This window comes from Pongo pygmaeus, chromosome 19 (assembly GCF_028885625.2).
Source record: "Pongo pygmaeus isolate AG05252 chromosome 19, NHGRI_mPonPyg2-v2.0_pri, whole genome shotgun sequence".
Taxonomy (NCBI): domain Eukaryota; kingdom Metazoa; phylum Chordata; class Mammalia; order Primates; family Hominidae; genus Pongo; species Pongo pygmaeus.
In genome coordinates, this window is record NC_072392.2 from 55,967,908 (window position 1) to 55,983,050 (window position 15,143).

General features: G+C 40.2%; 1 protein-coding gene across 1 annotated transcript in view; it reads left to right on the plus strand.

Annotated features, from left to right (window-relative positions):
* LOC129017007 (gametogenetin-binding protein 2-like) overlaps window positions 1-15,143 on the plus strand; it is a 114,288-nt gene that overhangs the window by 70,148 nt on the left and 28,997 nt on the right. The gene's annotated exons all lie outside the window — the stretch shown is intronic.

Genomic DNA, 15,143 nt, shown 5'->3' on the forward strand with positions numbered 1-15,143 from the left:
ATCCTGTTATCAGTATAGAGCTTTTTTTTTCCTTTTTAACCATGTTATCTAATCAATCAGTTGTTGATGTGCTTTCTGATGTTCTACTTCGATGACTAACTCTTGTGTATATGTCATTTTGCTTGTATACAGGTATATCTATAGGATTTGGAAACATTGGGTCAAAGGAGTTTTGCAATTAATTTTGATAGTTAGTCCCAAATTATTCTCCCTGTAGTTTTACCCATATATGTTCCCAGTTTTACCAATATATGAATAAAACAGCTGTTCTTTATACCTTTGCTAATCTAACAGATGAAAGTTTGTATATCCAAGCAGTCGTTTTGCATTTCTGTTAATATTAGTGAAGTTGACATCTTTTTATAGTTTGAAGAGCAATTTGTTTTTTTCTCTTCTGTGGTCTGCTTTTTGACTTGGTTGTTGATCTTTTTCTTTTTTTCTTTTTTTTTTTTTTGAGACAGGGTCTCCCTTTGTCACGTAGGCTGGAGTGCAGTGGCTTGATCTTGGCTCACTGCAGCCTCTGCCTCCCCCGTTCAAGGGACTCTCCTGCCTCACTCACCCAAATAGCTGGGATTATAGGCGCAAGCCACCATGCCCAGCTGATTTTTTAATTTTTGGTAGAGACGGGATCCACCCACCTGGGCCTCCCAAAGTTGTGGGACTACAGGCGTGAGCCACCGTCCCCAGCCACAGTTGTTGATCTTTTTAGTTTGATGTGTTGGAGCATTCATAAGGAGCCCCTCATATATTATTATGCTGTTTTGATATGAGTTGGACTGATTTTTGCCCAGCTGATTAGCCTTTATTTATATTGTGCTTTTTAAAAAAAAATGTTTACCATGCATGAGTTTTTGATTTTAATTTTGTTCAATTTATTAATCTTTCATGACATCCGTATTTTGAGTTATTACTTAGAGAGGCCTTCACTATTCCAAAGTTTTGTTTTTTTTTTAAGTGACAGGTTTTCATTCTGTTGTTCAGGCTGGAGTGCAAGTAGCAGGATCCTAGCTCACTGCAGCTTTGTAGTCCTGGGCTCAAGTGATCTTCCTGCCTCAGCTTTGAGTGTTGGGATTACAGGAATGAGCCGCTGCACCTGGTGTAAACCTTCCATCTTATTAAATGTTTTGTATTTGTCTTTCCTATTCTGGTTTGTTCCACTCGTTCCATTCTATCCTATTAGCTTTTTAAAAAGTTAATGTTACTTTGTGTTTTTTCCTCTTTCTGAATCCTCTGAATCGCTTAGGATACTGTAAATTCACTTGTCCATCTCCTGACATATATTTGATTTTTGTCATGTACTTTCATTCTGTTTCTTTAAGAATTATAGTGGTTTTGTCAGATGTTTGTTGAGCATTATGCTAGTCACTTAAAATGAAACAGTTTGTGTAAATTTGATGTTATTTTTCTTTGAATTCTATATAGAACTTCGTGAGAAACTGAAACTTTTCTGGGAAAATTTTTGATAAATTCTTTTTTTGGCAAAATGATAGGGACATTCCTTTTTCCCTCTTTTCTCTTTTCTTTTCTTTTTTCTTTTCTTTTTTCTGTTCTGTCCTCCCTCCCTCCCTCTCTCTCTCTTTCTTTTTCTTTTTCTTTTTCTTTTTTTTTTTTTAACAGCAGTGTATCACTTTGTTGCCCAGGCTAGAGTGCAGTGATGTAGTCATAGCTTCGAACTCCTGGGTTCAAGTGATCCTCCTGCCTCAGCCTCCTGAATAGGTGGGACCACAGGCACACCATGCCTGGCTAATATTTTTTTCTTTCTGTATTTTTTTGTAGAAACAAGCAGTCTTGCTTTGTTGCTGAGGCTGGTCTCGAACATCTGGGCTCAAGTTATCCTCCTGCCTCATCCTCCCAAAGTGTTGGGATTACAGGCATGAGCCCTTGGGCCTGGCCTATTTGTATACACTTAAGTCAATTTTGGTGTGCTCTATTTTTCCAAGAAATTTGACTACTTTGTATAAGTTGCTGAAATTGTTGGACTAACATTGCCAATAGCATTTATTTATTTATTTTTTATTTTTTATTTTATTTATTTATTTATTTTTTTTTTTTTTTGAGATGGAGTCTTGCTCTGTCACCCAAGCTGGAGTACAGTGACATGCTCTCGGCTCACTGCAGACTCTACCTCCCAGGTTCAAGTGATTCTCTGCCTCAGCCTCCTGAGTAGCTGGGATTATAGGCAGGCACAACCATGCCCAGCTAATTTTTTTATTTTTAATAGAGAGGGGATCTCACCATGTTGGCCAGTCTGGTCTTGAACTCCTGACTACAGGTGATCCATCCGCCTTGGCCTCCCAGAGTGCTGGGATTACAGGCACCAGCCACCGCGCCCGGCCGCCAATAGTATTTTATTATTATTATTGTTAAATTTGCTAGCATTGGTAGTGATTACCCCATTGTTATTCTTGATGTTGGTGATTTTTTTTTTTTTTTTTTTTGAGATGGAGCCTTGCTCTTGTTACCCAGGCTGGAGTGCAGTGGTGGGATCTCAGCTCACTGCAACCTCCGCCTCCCTGGTTCAAGCGATTCTCCTGCCTCAGCCTCCTGAGTAGCTGGGATTACAGGCACGTGCCACCACGCCCGGCTAATTTTTTGTATTTTTAGTAGAGACGGGGTTTCACCATGTTGGCCAGGCTGGTCGTGAACTCCTGACCTCAGGTGATCCACCCACTGCAGCCTCCCAAAGTGTTGGGATTACAGGCGTGAGCCACCACACCCGGCCAGATGTTGGTGATTTGTGTTCTGGTTTTTTCTTTGTTTTTATTTTTATTTTTTTGACCAGTCCAAATAGAATTATTCAGTTTCGCTGACCTTTTTAAAGACAGTTTGGGGCTTTGTTAATTTTTTATGCCATCTCCCTGTTTTCTATTGTGTTAGACTTCTGCTCTTTCTTATTTCCTTCCTACCATTTACTATGTGTTATATTTCCCTCTTCTTTTCTAACTTATGAAGGTAGAATCTTAGGTCTTTTATTTTAGGTATTCTTTTTTTTTCTTTTTCTCGAGATGGAGTCTCGCTGTTGCCCAGGCTGGAGTGCAGTGGCACGATCTCGGCTCACTGCAAGCTCTGCCTCCCGGGTTCAAGCCATTCTCCTGCCTCAGCCTCCCTCCCACGTAGCTGAGACTACAGGCGCCCGCCACCTCGCCCGGCTAATTTTTTGTATTTTTAGTAGAGACAGGGTTTCACCATGTTAGCCAGGATGGTCTGGATCTCCTGACCTCGTGATCTGCCCGCCTCGGCCTCCCAATGTTCTGGGATTACAGGCGTGAGCCACTGCGCCCGGCCTTAGATATTCTTTTCTAATGAAAATATATATGCTGTAAGTTCCTCTCTATTGCTTTTATTGAATCCCACAAGTTGTATTTTGTTTTTGTTTTTGTTTTTGTTTTTGCCATTGTTGTTGTTTTGGGACAGGGTCTCAGTTTGTCACCCAGGCTGGAGGGCAGTGGTGTGATCTCGGTTCACTGAAGCCTCGATCTCCTGGGTTCAAGCGATCCTCCTACCTCAGCCCCTCAAGTAGCTGGGACTTCGGATGCATGCCTCCTTATCCGGCTAATGTTTTTGTATTTGTTGTAGAGACAGGGTTTCACCTTGCTGACGAGGCTGGTCTCGAATTCCTGAGCTCAAGCGATTAACAGGCGTGAGCCACTGTCCCCAGCCTACATCTCAAGTTTTGATAAATTTCATATTTGTTGCCATTCGTTTCAAGACATTTTCCAGTTTCCCTCGTGACTTTCTCTTGACTATCTTAGTCTATCTTGGACAGAAGTAGAAGTCTTCTGTTTGTTCTTAACATTGATTTTCCCTCTTATTTCTTATTTCTCTTCTATTCTTTTTGTGATGATTTTTTAGTGCTGTATTTTAATCAGTTTAACAATGCAACTAGTTAGTATTGCATTTAAATTTAATTAATTATATTCAATTGCCTTAAATTGCCTTTTTGGCTATATCTCTTCCTATATATATATTTATATTTATCTATATAGTGGTTGCTGTGGGGATTATAATTTTCTTTTTCTGTTTTTCGAGATGGAGTCTCGCTGTGTCGCCCAGGCTGGACTGCAGTGGCACTATCTCGGCTCACTGCAACCTCCACCTCCGGGGTTCAAGCAGTCCTTCTGCCTCAGCCTCCTGAGTGGCTGGGACTACAGGCATATACCAGCACACTCAACTAATTTTTGTATTTTTAGTAGAGACATGGTTTCGCTATATTGGCCAGGCTGGTCTGAAACTCCTGACCTCGAGTGATCTTCCCGCGTTGGCTATCCAAAGTGTTGGAATAACAGGCGTGAACCACCGCACCCGGCCTGTGTGTACCACTTAACACGAAATGTAGAATGAAACCATATAGACTTCTTTTACCTGTTCCTTTTCCAGTCTTTGCTGTAGTTTTTTTTTTTTTCTTTTATTATTATTATTATTATTATTATTATTATTATTATTATACTTTAGGTTTTATGGTACATGTGCGCAATGTGCAGGTAAGTTACATATGTATACATGTGCCATGCTGGTGCGCTGCACCCACCAACTTGTCATCTAGCATTAGGTATATCTCCCAATGCTACCCCTCCCCCCTCCCCCCACCCCACACCAGTCCCCGAAGTGTGATGTTCCCTTCCTGTGTCCATGTGTTCTCATTGTTCAATTCCCACCTATGAGTGAGAATATGCGGTGTTTGGTTTTTTGTTCTTGCGATAGTTTACTGAGAATGATGATTTCCAATTTCATCCATGTCCCTACAAAGGACGTGAACTCATCGTTTTTTATGGCTGCATAGTATTCCATGGTGTATATGTGCCACATTTTCTTAATCCAGTCTATCATTGTTGGACATTTGGGTTGGTTCCAAGTCTTTGCTATTGTGAATAATGCGGCAATAAACATACGTGTGCATGTGTCTTTATAGCAGCATGATTTATAGTCCTTTGGGTATATACCCAGTAATGGGATGGCTGAGTCGAATGGAATTTCTAGTTCTAGATCCCTGAGGAATCGCCACACTGACTTCCACAAGGGTTGAACTAGTTTACAGTCCCACCAACAGTGTAAAAGTGTTCCTATTTCTCCACATCCTGTCCAGCACCTGTTGTTTCCTGACTTTTTAATGATTGCCATTCTAACTGGTGTGAGATGGTATCTCATTGTGGTTTTGATTTGCATTTCTCTGATGGCCAGTGATGGTGAGCATTTTTTCATGTGTTTTTTGGCTGCATAAATGTCTTCTTTTGAGAAGTGTCTGTTCATGTCCTTCGCCCACTTTTTGATGGGGTTGTTTGTTTTTTTCTTGTAAATTTGTTGGAGTTCATTGTAGATTCTGGATATTAGCCCTTTGTCAGATGAGTAGGTTGTGAAAATCTTCTCCCATTTTGTAGGTTGCCTGTTCACTCTGATGGTAGTTTCCTTTGCTGTGCAGAAGCTCTTTAGTTTAATTAGATCCCATTTGTCAATTTTGGCTTTTGTTGCCATTGCTTTTGGTGTTTTAGACATGAAGTCCTTGCCCATGCCTATGTCCTGAATGGTAATGCCTAGGTTTTCTTCTAGGGTTTTTATGGTTTTAGGTCTAACATTTAAGTCTTTAATCCATCTTGAATTGATTTTTGTATAAGGTGTAAGGAAGGGATCCAGTTTCAGCTTTCTACATATGGCTAGCCAGTTTTCCCAGCACCATTTATTAAATAGGGAATCCTTTCCCCATTTCTTGTTTTTGTCAGGTTTGTCAAAGATCAGATACTTGTAGATATGTGGCATTATTTCTGACGGCTCTGTTCTGTTCCATTGATCTATATCTCTGTTTTGGTACCAGTACCATGCTGTTTTGGTTACTGTAGCCTTGTAGTATAGTTTGAAGTCAGGTAGTGTGATGCCTCCAGCTTTGTTCTTTTGGCTTAGGATTGACTTGGCGATGCGGGCTCTTTTTTGGTTCCATATGAACTTTAAAGTAGTTTTTTCCAATTCTGTGAAGAAAGTCATTGGTAGCTTGATGGGGATGACATTGAATCTGTAAATTACCTTGGGAAGGATGGCCATTTTCATGATATTGATTCTTCCTACCCATGAGCATGGAATGTTCTTCCATTTGTTTGTATCCTCTTTTATTTCCTTGAGCAGTGGTTTGTAGTTCTCCTTGAAGAGGTCTTTCACATCCCTTGTAAGTTGGATTCCTAGGTATTTTATTCTCTTTGAAGCAATTGTGAATGGGAGTTCACTCATGATTTGGCTGTTTGTCTGTTATTGATGTATAAGAATGCTTGTGATTTTTGCACATTGATTTTGTATCCTGAGACTTTGCTGAAGTTGCTTATCAGCTTAAGGAGATTTTGGGCTGAGACAATGGGGTTTTCTAGATATACTATCATGTCATCTGCAAACAGGGACAATTTGACTTCCTCTTTTCCTAATTGAATACCCTTGATTTCCTTCTCCTGCCTAATTGCCCTGGCCAGAACTTCCAACACTATGTTGAATAGAAGTGGCGAGAGAGGGCATCCCTGTCTTGTGCCAGTTTTCAAAGGGAATGCTTCCAGTTTTTGCCCATTCAGTATGATATTGGCTGTGGGTTTGTCATAGATAGCTCTTATTATTTTGAGATACGTCCCATCAATTCCTAATTTATTGAGAGTTTTTAGCATGAAGGGTTGTTGAATTTTGTCAAAGGCCTTTTCTGCATCTATTGAGATAATCATGTGGTTTTTGTCTTTGGTTCTGTTTATATGCTGGATTACATTTATTGATTTGCATATATTGAACCAGCCTTGCATCCCAGGGATGAAGCCCACTTGATCATGGTGGATAAGCTTTTTGATGTGCTGCTGGATTCTGTTTGCCAGTATTTTATTGAGGATTTTTGCATCAATGTTCATCAAGGATATTGGTCTAAAATTCTCTTTTTTTGTTGTGTCTCTGCCAGGCTTTGGTATCAGGATGATGCTGGCCTCATAAAATGAGTTAGGGAGGATTCCCTCTTTTTCTATTGATTGGAATAGTTTCAGAAGGAATGGTACCAGTTCCTCCTTGTACCTCTGGTAGAATTCGGCTGTGAACCCATCTGGTCCTGGACTTTTTTTGGTTGGTAAGCTATTGATTATTGCCACAATTTCAGCTCCTGTTATTGGTCTATTCAGAGATTCAACTTCTTCCTGGTTTAGTCTTGGGAGGGTGTATGTGTTGAGGAATTTATCCATTTCTTCTAGATTTTCCAGTTTATTTGCATAGAGGTGTTTGTAATATTCTCTGATGGTAGTTTGTATTTCTGTGGGATCGGTGGTGATATCTCCTTTATCATTTTTTATTGCATCTATTTGATTCTTCTCTCTTTTTTTCTTTATTAATCTTGCTAGCGGTCTATCAATTTTGTTGATCCTTTCAAAAAACCAGCTCCTGGATTCATTTATTTTTTGAAGGGTTTTTTGTGTCTCTATTTCCTTCAGTTCTGCTCTGATTTTAGTTATTTCTTGCCTTCTGCTAGCTTTTGAATGTGTTTGCTCTTGCTTTTCTAGTTCTTTTAATTGTGATGTTAGGGTGTCAATTTTGGATCTTTCCTGCTTTCTCTTGTGGGCATTTAGTGCTATAAATTTCCCTCTACACACTGCTTTGAATGCATCCCAGAGATTCTGGTATGTTGTGTCTTGGTTCTCGTTGGTTTCAAAGAACATCTTTATTTCTGCCTTCATTTCGTTATGTACCCAGTAGTCATTCAGGAGCCGGTTGTTCAGTTTCCATGTAGTTGAGCGGTTTTGAGTGAGATTCTTAATCCTGAGTTCTAGCTTGATTGCACTGTGATCTGAGAGACAGTTTGTTACAATTTCTGTTCTTTTGCATTTATTGAGGAGAGCTTTACTTCCAAGCATATGGTCAATTTTGGAATAGGTGTGGTGTGGTGCTGAAAAAAATGTATATTCTGTTGATTTGGGGTGGAGAGTTCTGTAGATGTCTATTAGGTCCACTTGGTGCAGAGCTGAGTTCAATTCCTGGGTATCCTTGTTGGCTTTCTGTCTCGTTGATCTGTCTAATGTTGACAGTGGGGTGTTAAAGTCTCCCATTATTAATGTGTGGGAGTCTAAGTCTCTTTGTAGGTCACTGAGGACTTGCTTTATGAATCTGGGTGCTCCTGTATTGGGTGCATATATATTTAGGATAGTTAGCTCTTCTTGTTGAATTAATCCCTTTACCATTATGTAATGGCCTTCTTTGTCTCTTTTGATCTTTGTTGGTTTAAAGTCTGTTTTATCAGAGACTAGGATTGCAACCCCTGCCTTTTTTTGTTTTCCATTTGCTTGGTAGATCTTCCGCCATCCTTTTATTTTGAGCCTATGTGTGTCTCTGCACGTGAGATGGGTTTCCTGAATACAGCACACTGATGGGTCTTGAGTCTTTATCCAATTTGCCAGTCTGTGTCTTTTAATTGGAGCATTTAGTCCATTTACATTTAAAGTTAATATTGTTATGTGTGAATCTGATCCTGTCATTATGATGTTAGCTGCATATTTTGCTCGTTAGTTGATGCAGTCTCTTCCTAGTCTCGATGGTCTTTACATTTCGGTATGATTTTGCAGTGGCTGGTACCGGTTGTGCCTTTCCATGTTTAGCGCTTCCTTCAGGAGCTCTTTTAGGGCAGGCCTGGTGGTGACAAAATCTCTCAGCATTTGCTTGTCTGTAAAGTATTTTATTTCTCCTTCACTTATGAAGCTTAGTTTGGCAGGATATGAAATTCTGGGTTGAAAATTCTTTTCTTTAAGAATGTTGAATATTGGCCCCCACTCTCTTCTGGCTTGTAGGGTTTCTGCCGAGAGATCCGCTGTTAGTCTGATGGGCTTCCCTTTGATGGTAACCCGACCTTTCTCTCTGGCTGCCCTTAACATTTTTTCCTTCATTTCAACTTTGGTGAATCTGACAATTATGTGTCTTGGAGTTGCTCTTCTCGAGGAGTATCTTTGTGGCGTTCTCTGTATTTCCTGAATCTGAATGTTGGCCTGCCTTGCTAGATTGGGGAAGTTCTCCTGGATAATATCCTGCAGAGTGTTTTCCAACTTGGTTCCATTCTCCCCGTCACTTTCAGGTACACCAATCAGACGTAGATTTGGTCTTTTCACATAGTCCCACATTTCTTGGAGGCTTTGCTCGTTTCTTTTTATTCTTTTTTCTCTAAACTTCCCTTCTCGCTTCATTTCATTCATTTCATCTTCCAGGGCTGACACCCTTTCTTCCATTTGATCGCATCAGCTCCTGAGGCTTCTGCATTCTTCACGTAGTTCTCGAGCCTTGGTTTTCAGCTCCATCAGCTCCTTTAAGCACTTCTCTGTATTGGTTGTTCTAGTTATACATTCTTCTAAATTTTTTTCAAAGTTTTCAACTTCTTTGCCTTTGGTTTGAATATCCTCCCGTAGCTCGGAGTAATTTGATCGTCTGAAGCCTTCTTCTCTCAGCTCGTCAAAGTCATTCTCCGTCCAGCTTTGTTCCGTTGCTGGTGAGGAACTGCGTTCCTTTGGAGGAGGAGAGGTACTCTGCTTTTTAGAGTTTCCAGTTTTTCTGCTCTGTTTTTTCCCCATCTTTGTGGTTTTATCTACTTTTGGTCTTTGATGATGGTGATGTACAGATGGGTTTTTGGTGTGGATGTCCTTTCTGTTAGTTTTCCTTCTAACAGACAGAACCCTCAGCTGCAGGTCTGTTGGAGTACCTGGCCGGCCGTGTGAGGTGTCAGTCTGCCCCTGCTGGGGGGTGCCTCCCAGTTAGGCTGCTCGGGGGTCAGGGGTCAGGAACCCACTTGAGGAGGCAGTCAGCCCGTTCTCAGATCTCCAGCTGCGTGCTGGGAGAACCACTGCTCTCCTCACAGCTGTCAGACAGGGACATTTAAGTCTGCAGAGGTTACTGCTGTCTTTTTGTTTGTCTGTGCCCTGCCCCCAGAGGTGGAGCCTACAGAGGCAGGCAGGCCTCCTTGAGCTGTGGTGGGCTCCACCCAGTTCAAGCTTCCAGGCTGCTTTGTTTATGTAAGCGAGCCTGGGCAATGGCGGGCGCCCCTCCCCCAGCCTCGCTGCCGACTTGCTGTTTGATCTCAGACTGCTGTGCTAGCAATCAGCGAGACTCCGTGGGCGTAGGACCCTCTGAGCCAGGTGCGGGCTATACTCTCCTGGGGCACCGTTTCCTAAGCCCGTCGGAAAAGCACAGTATTCGGGTGGGAGTGGCCCGATTTTCCAGGTGCCGTCTGTCACCCCTGGAAAGGGAACTCCCTGACCCCTTGCACTTCCCGAGTGAGGCAATGCCTCGCCCCTGCTTCGGCTGGCGCACGGTGCGCTCACCCACTGACCTGCGCCCACTGTCTGGCACTCCCTAGTGAGATGAACACGGTACCTCAGATGGAAATGCAGAAATCACCTGTCTTCTGCGTCGCTCACACTGGGAGCTGTAGACCGGAGCTGTTCCTATTCGGCCATGTATTTTGCTGTAGTTTTATAGGAAAGCTACATACATCCACAGACCGTACCAGTGTTTTAATATTTAATGTAAGTGGTCATTTGTATTGTAAATGAGTGTGAAGGCATTATTGTTTTATATGTGCATTATATATTAAATGTTACCTACATGTTTATTGCTCTTTATATTTTTCTTCAGTTCTGAGCTTCCTTCTGGAATCATTTTCCTATTACTCAAGGAAAATTGTTTGGTGTTCCTTTTAATGGAAATCTTTTTAAAAATGTTTTCTGGCTTTATTTAGTTATCTAGCTTTTCGTTTCATGACTTGCCTTTTGTTTTTAAGATTTTCATTTCTTTCCCTTAGATTTCTGTAGTTTTATCAATGTTCCTTGGTGTATTTCTTTATTTACTCTGATTTATAGTGGTTCTTCCGTCAGTGGCTTTGGGTCTTCTGTTCTGGAAAATTTTTAGGTGTTACCAATTCAGATACTGCTTTCATGCCATTTTCTCTCTCATATTTCTCTGAGACTCTGATTACATGTGTGTTAGACCTGCCTGCCTATTACATTTTTCATGTGTCTTATTCCATTTTTTGTATTTCTTACTTTTGTGTTTTGTGCTAACATTCTGGATTTCTTCTTCTGACCTGTTGTGTTCCTACTAATTTTCTTTTCATCCATGTCTAAACCGTTGTTAATCCCACCCATTGATTTTTTTTTTTCTTGAGATAGAGTCTCTATCACCCAGGCTGGATTGCAGTGGCACAATTACTGTTCACAGCAACCTCCAACTCCTGGGCTCAAGCAATCGTCCCGCCTCAGCCTCCTGAGTAGCTGGGACTATAGGTGCATGCCGCCGCACCTGGCTCATTATTTTTTTTGTAGAGATGTGGTCTCACTTTGTTGCCTAGGGTGGTCTTGAACTCCTGGTCTCAAGCGATCCGCCTCAGCCTTCCGAACAAAGTACTGGGCTTACAGGTGTGAGCCACTGTGCTCGGCTGATTTCTAAATTTCTGCTTTACTTCTGGAATTTTAATTTATTGTTATAGTTTTCAGTTCTTTGCATCAATTTAGAATTTTGTCTTGTGTGTACTTGATCATAGTAAGCATATTTATCTTAAAATCTTTATTTGGTAACTCCAAAATACTGATTTGTTTTGATTTTCTTGTTTCTCCTTATTTTCATTTATATTGTCTTGTCTGTCATGTGTTTGGTACTTATTGTGCTGGAAATTATATGTAATTAAGAAATTTTAGGCTGGGTATGGTGGCTCATGTCTATATTCCCACCACTTTGGGAGGCTGAGACTGGCGGATCACTTGAGGTCAGGAGTTCAAGACCAGCCTGGTCAACATAGTGAAACCCCGTCTCTACTAAAAATACAAAATTTAGCCAGGTGTGGTGGTGGGCACTGTAATCCCGGCTACTTGGGAGGCTGAGGCAGGGGAATTGCTTGAACTGGAAGGAGGAAGTTGCAGTGAGCCAAGATCACGCCGGTGCAGTCCAGCCTGGGTGACAGACCAAGGCTTTGTCTCAAAAAAAAAGGGTAGAAATTACTTGTAGCCAAGATACTATTTTCTTTTAGAGAGGATGTATATTTGCATCTGCTTGGTGCCTTGGGGGTTGTAATTTCGGATTACCTTCGTCAAATTTCAGAGTTTGAGATGGTCAGAGCCCTGGTGTAGTCTCTTTGAGGGTCTATGCACTTTTAGTGTATTTTTACCCCTGGTTTGCCCTTCAGTGTTGGATCTGAAAGGAGCAGAGGGGTTTACTTGTTCCCTTTTTCTCTTGGTTGTTTGTGAATGTACATCCCTGTACTGTTAGGCCTCTGAGTTTTTCAAAAGTACCCTTCAGGCTGGGCGCGGTGGCTCACACCTGTAATCTCAGCACTTTGCGAGGCTGAGGTGGGCGGATCACCTGAGGTCGGGAGTTCAAGACCAGCCTGACCAACATGGAGAAACCCCACCCCTACTAAAAATACAAAATTAGCCGGGTGTGGTGGCGCATGCCTGTAATCCCAGCTACTCGGAAGGCTGAGGCAGCCGAATTGCTTGAACCTGGGAGGTGGAGGTTGCGGTGAGCCGAGATCACGCCATTGCACTCCAGCCTGGGCAACAAGAGTGAAACTCTGTCTCAAAAAAGAAAAAAAAAGAAAAATGTACCCTTCATCCTCACCACCACTTTCTCTGAAATAGGCAAATGTTCCCTGGGCAAAAGTGGCCGAAAACTGTACCCAGGACTTACGTTCTTTTCCAGTTTTAGCCCAGAAACTCCTCACTATCACATCAGCTCTTTAATACCTTCAGTCGGGAGACTGAGGCAGGAGAGTTGCTTGAACCCGGGAGGCGGAGGTTGCAGTGAGCCGAGATCGCGCCACTGCACTCCAGCCTGGGCAACAAGAGCGCAACTCCATCTCAAAAAATATATATATTTAATATCAAATTTAAAACATTTCAAATTGAAATAGTGAAATGATTATTACTAATATTAAAAATATTGACACTAAGATAAAAATAATTTCATGTTGACATTTAAAATGATTAAGATTATTAAATTTTATCATAAGTATTAAACTTTTAAAAACTCCTTTTATAGTGGTTCTCATTAGTAGTGTTGATCTGAATATTTAGTCTGCCTGTATAAGAAGTGTTAGTGCCAACATCTGAATTTGTAAATGTTTCCCTTTATTTCTGTTACTGTACATCATAACTGAGGAAATGATTAACAATGCTTTTTTTAGGAGTGGTTTGAGTATTCTCAAGCAATGGAAGTAAGACAGCAATGAGCATTTGTTAATGTCCTCCTTGTTGTGCACTTGTTTCAATAGACATTGAAGGGATCTGTTAAGGAAGTTAATGATGTTAATTTGCTTTTGATAAAACCGAAAAGATGACATTTATTTATTTATTTTTAGGTTGGGCCCATGAGGTGCGTGCCCTGTATATTCCAGAGGTACAATTTGCCAGTGTTTCCACAATGGAACCAATTGTTTTACAGTCTGTTCCGGATGATCATTGTAATAAGGTACAGTGGATATTATTTTATTACTGTTTGAATATCACTGCTAGGAAGTAGAAGGGAAGTTTTTGTGTTTTTAAAATTATAGGTATCCCCAACCTGGGTAATACGGTGAAACCCCGTCTCTACTAAAAATACAAAAATTAGCTGGGCGTGGTGGTGGGCGCCTGTCATGCCAGCTACTCGGGAGGCTGAGGCAGGAGAATGGTGTGAACCATCGCACCACTGCACTCCAGCCTGGGCAACAGAGCGAGACTCTGTCTCAAAAAAAAAAAAAAAAAAAAAAAAAAAAAAAAATTATAAGTCTCCATCAAATTGAGGGAGATGTGGAAAAAAATTACTATGCCAAACTACAGTTCTTAAAATGTTATTAATATGTTACTAAAGTCACAGGAGTACAAAGCAAGCAAAATTGTGTTACCTTTCATAGTAACCTAGGTATTTAGTATTCTATGATTTACAGGATATTTTAATCCTTACAGATTGGCCCTTTATGAATTACTGACCTCTTTTGCTCTTTCAGGTATCAACAGTCTGTTAAATTTGAATTAATTATTATTTTGCATAATGTTCATTACAATGTTATCATACGTTCTTTTTTGAAAAACAGTCCTATGTTAGAATGTTACTTGTTCCCCCCCAAAGTTATTTGTACCCCAAGATACGGCTTTTATTGTTGGCCTTAAAAAAAAATTAATGTTTGCTTTTTTCCTGTATATTTTTCTTCATTTAGTATGTTATTGTTTTATTCTCCTCTGCATTTTAGGTTTCACCATTACCCAATGTGCCTTTAAATACAATTTTACCACTTAATTGAAGGTACATATTCCAACCGTGGAAGAAATTGTAGTCAGCTTTAAGATTTTAAATGTTTTTGTGCAAAAAAATTTTTATTATGTAATTAATATTTATTTTATTTTATTTTACTTTTCTTTTTTTTTTTTTTTTTTTGAGACAGAGTCTCACTCTGTCACCCAGGCTGGAATGCAGGGGCACGATCTCGGCTCACAGCAACTTCTGCCTCCTGGGTTCAGGCAATTCTCCTGCCTTAGCCTCCTGAGTAGCTGGGATTACAGGTGCCCACTAACACGCCCGACTAATTTTTCTATATTTTAGTAGAGACGGGGTTTTTTCTGTGTATCTTTGCTTATAGTATATGCTTACAAAAAAGTTGAATCGTTTTGCTTATATTTTTTGTTTGCTTTTGAAAATTACACAGCATCTTTTGTGTGTCAATAAATTGTGTTTCTGCTGTATTTTTAATAGATACTTAGTCTGTAATACAGAATATCATGAGATTCAACAAACTCATTTAATTTAATTTAATTTAATTTAATTTAAATAAATTTAATTAAGCAGCCCTTTGTGGTTGAAGGGCCTAGTTTGGTGTCTGGCATGTAGTATACACTGCTAGCATCTGTGTAAAAGCGTGTGAACATTTTGGAAGCTTCAAGAAATACATTGTGTGAAATTGTCCTCTAGAACTTACACTGTATTAGCTGTATGTGAGATTGCTCATAACGCTATATTATGTTAGGTACACTGTGTTACCCTTAACAAAATCTTTGCTATCCTTTCTAGTAAAAAAATATTAAATGTTTGAATGAGTTTCTTTGAGTACTGGTAAGGTTAGTTTTTTAAAGTTTTTTTTTTGAAGATTATTCATGTATGTTAATTGACCTTCCCTATCTCTTTATTTTAATATTATAATTTTT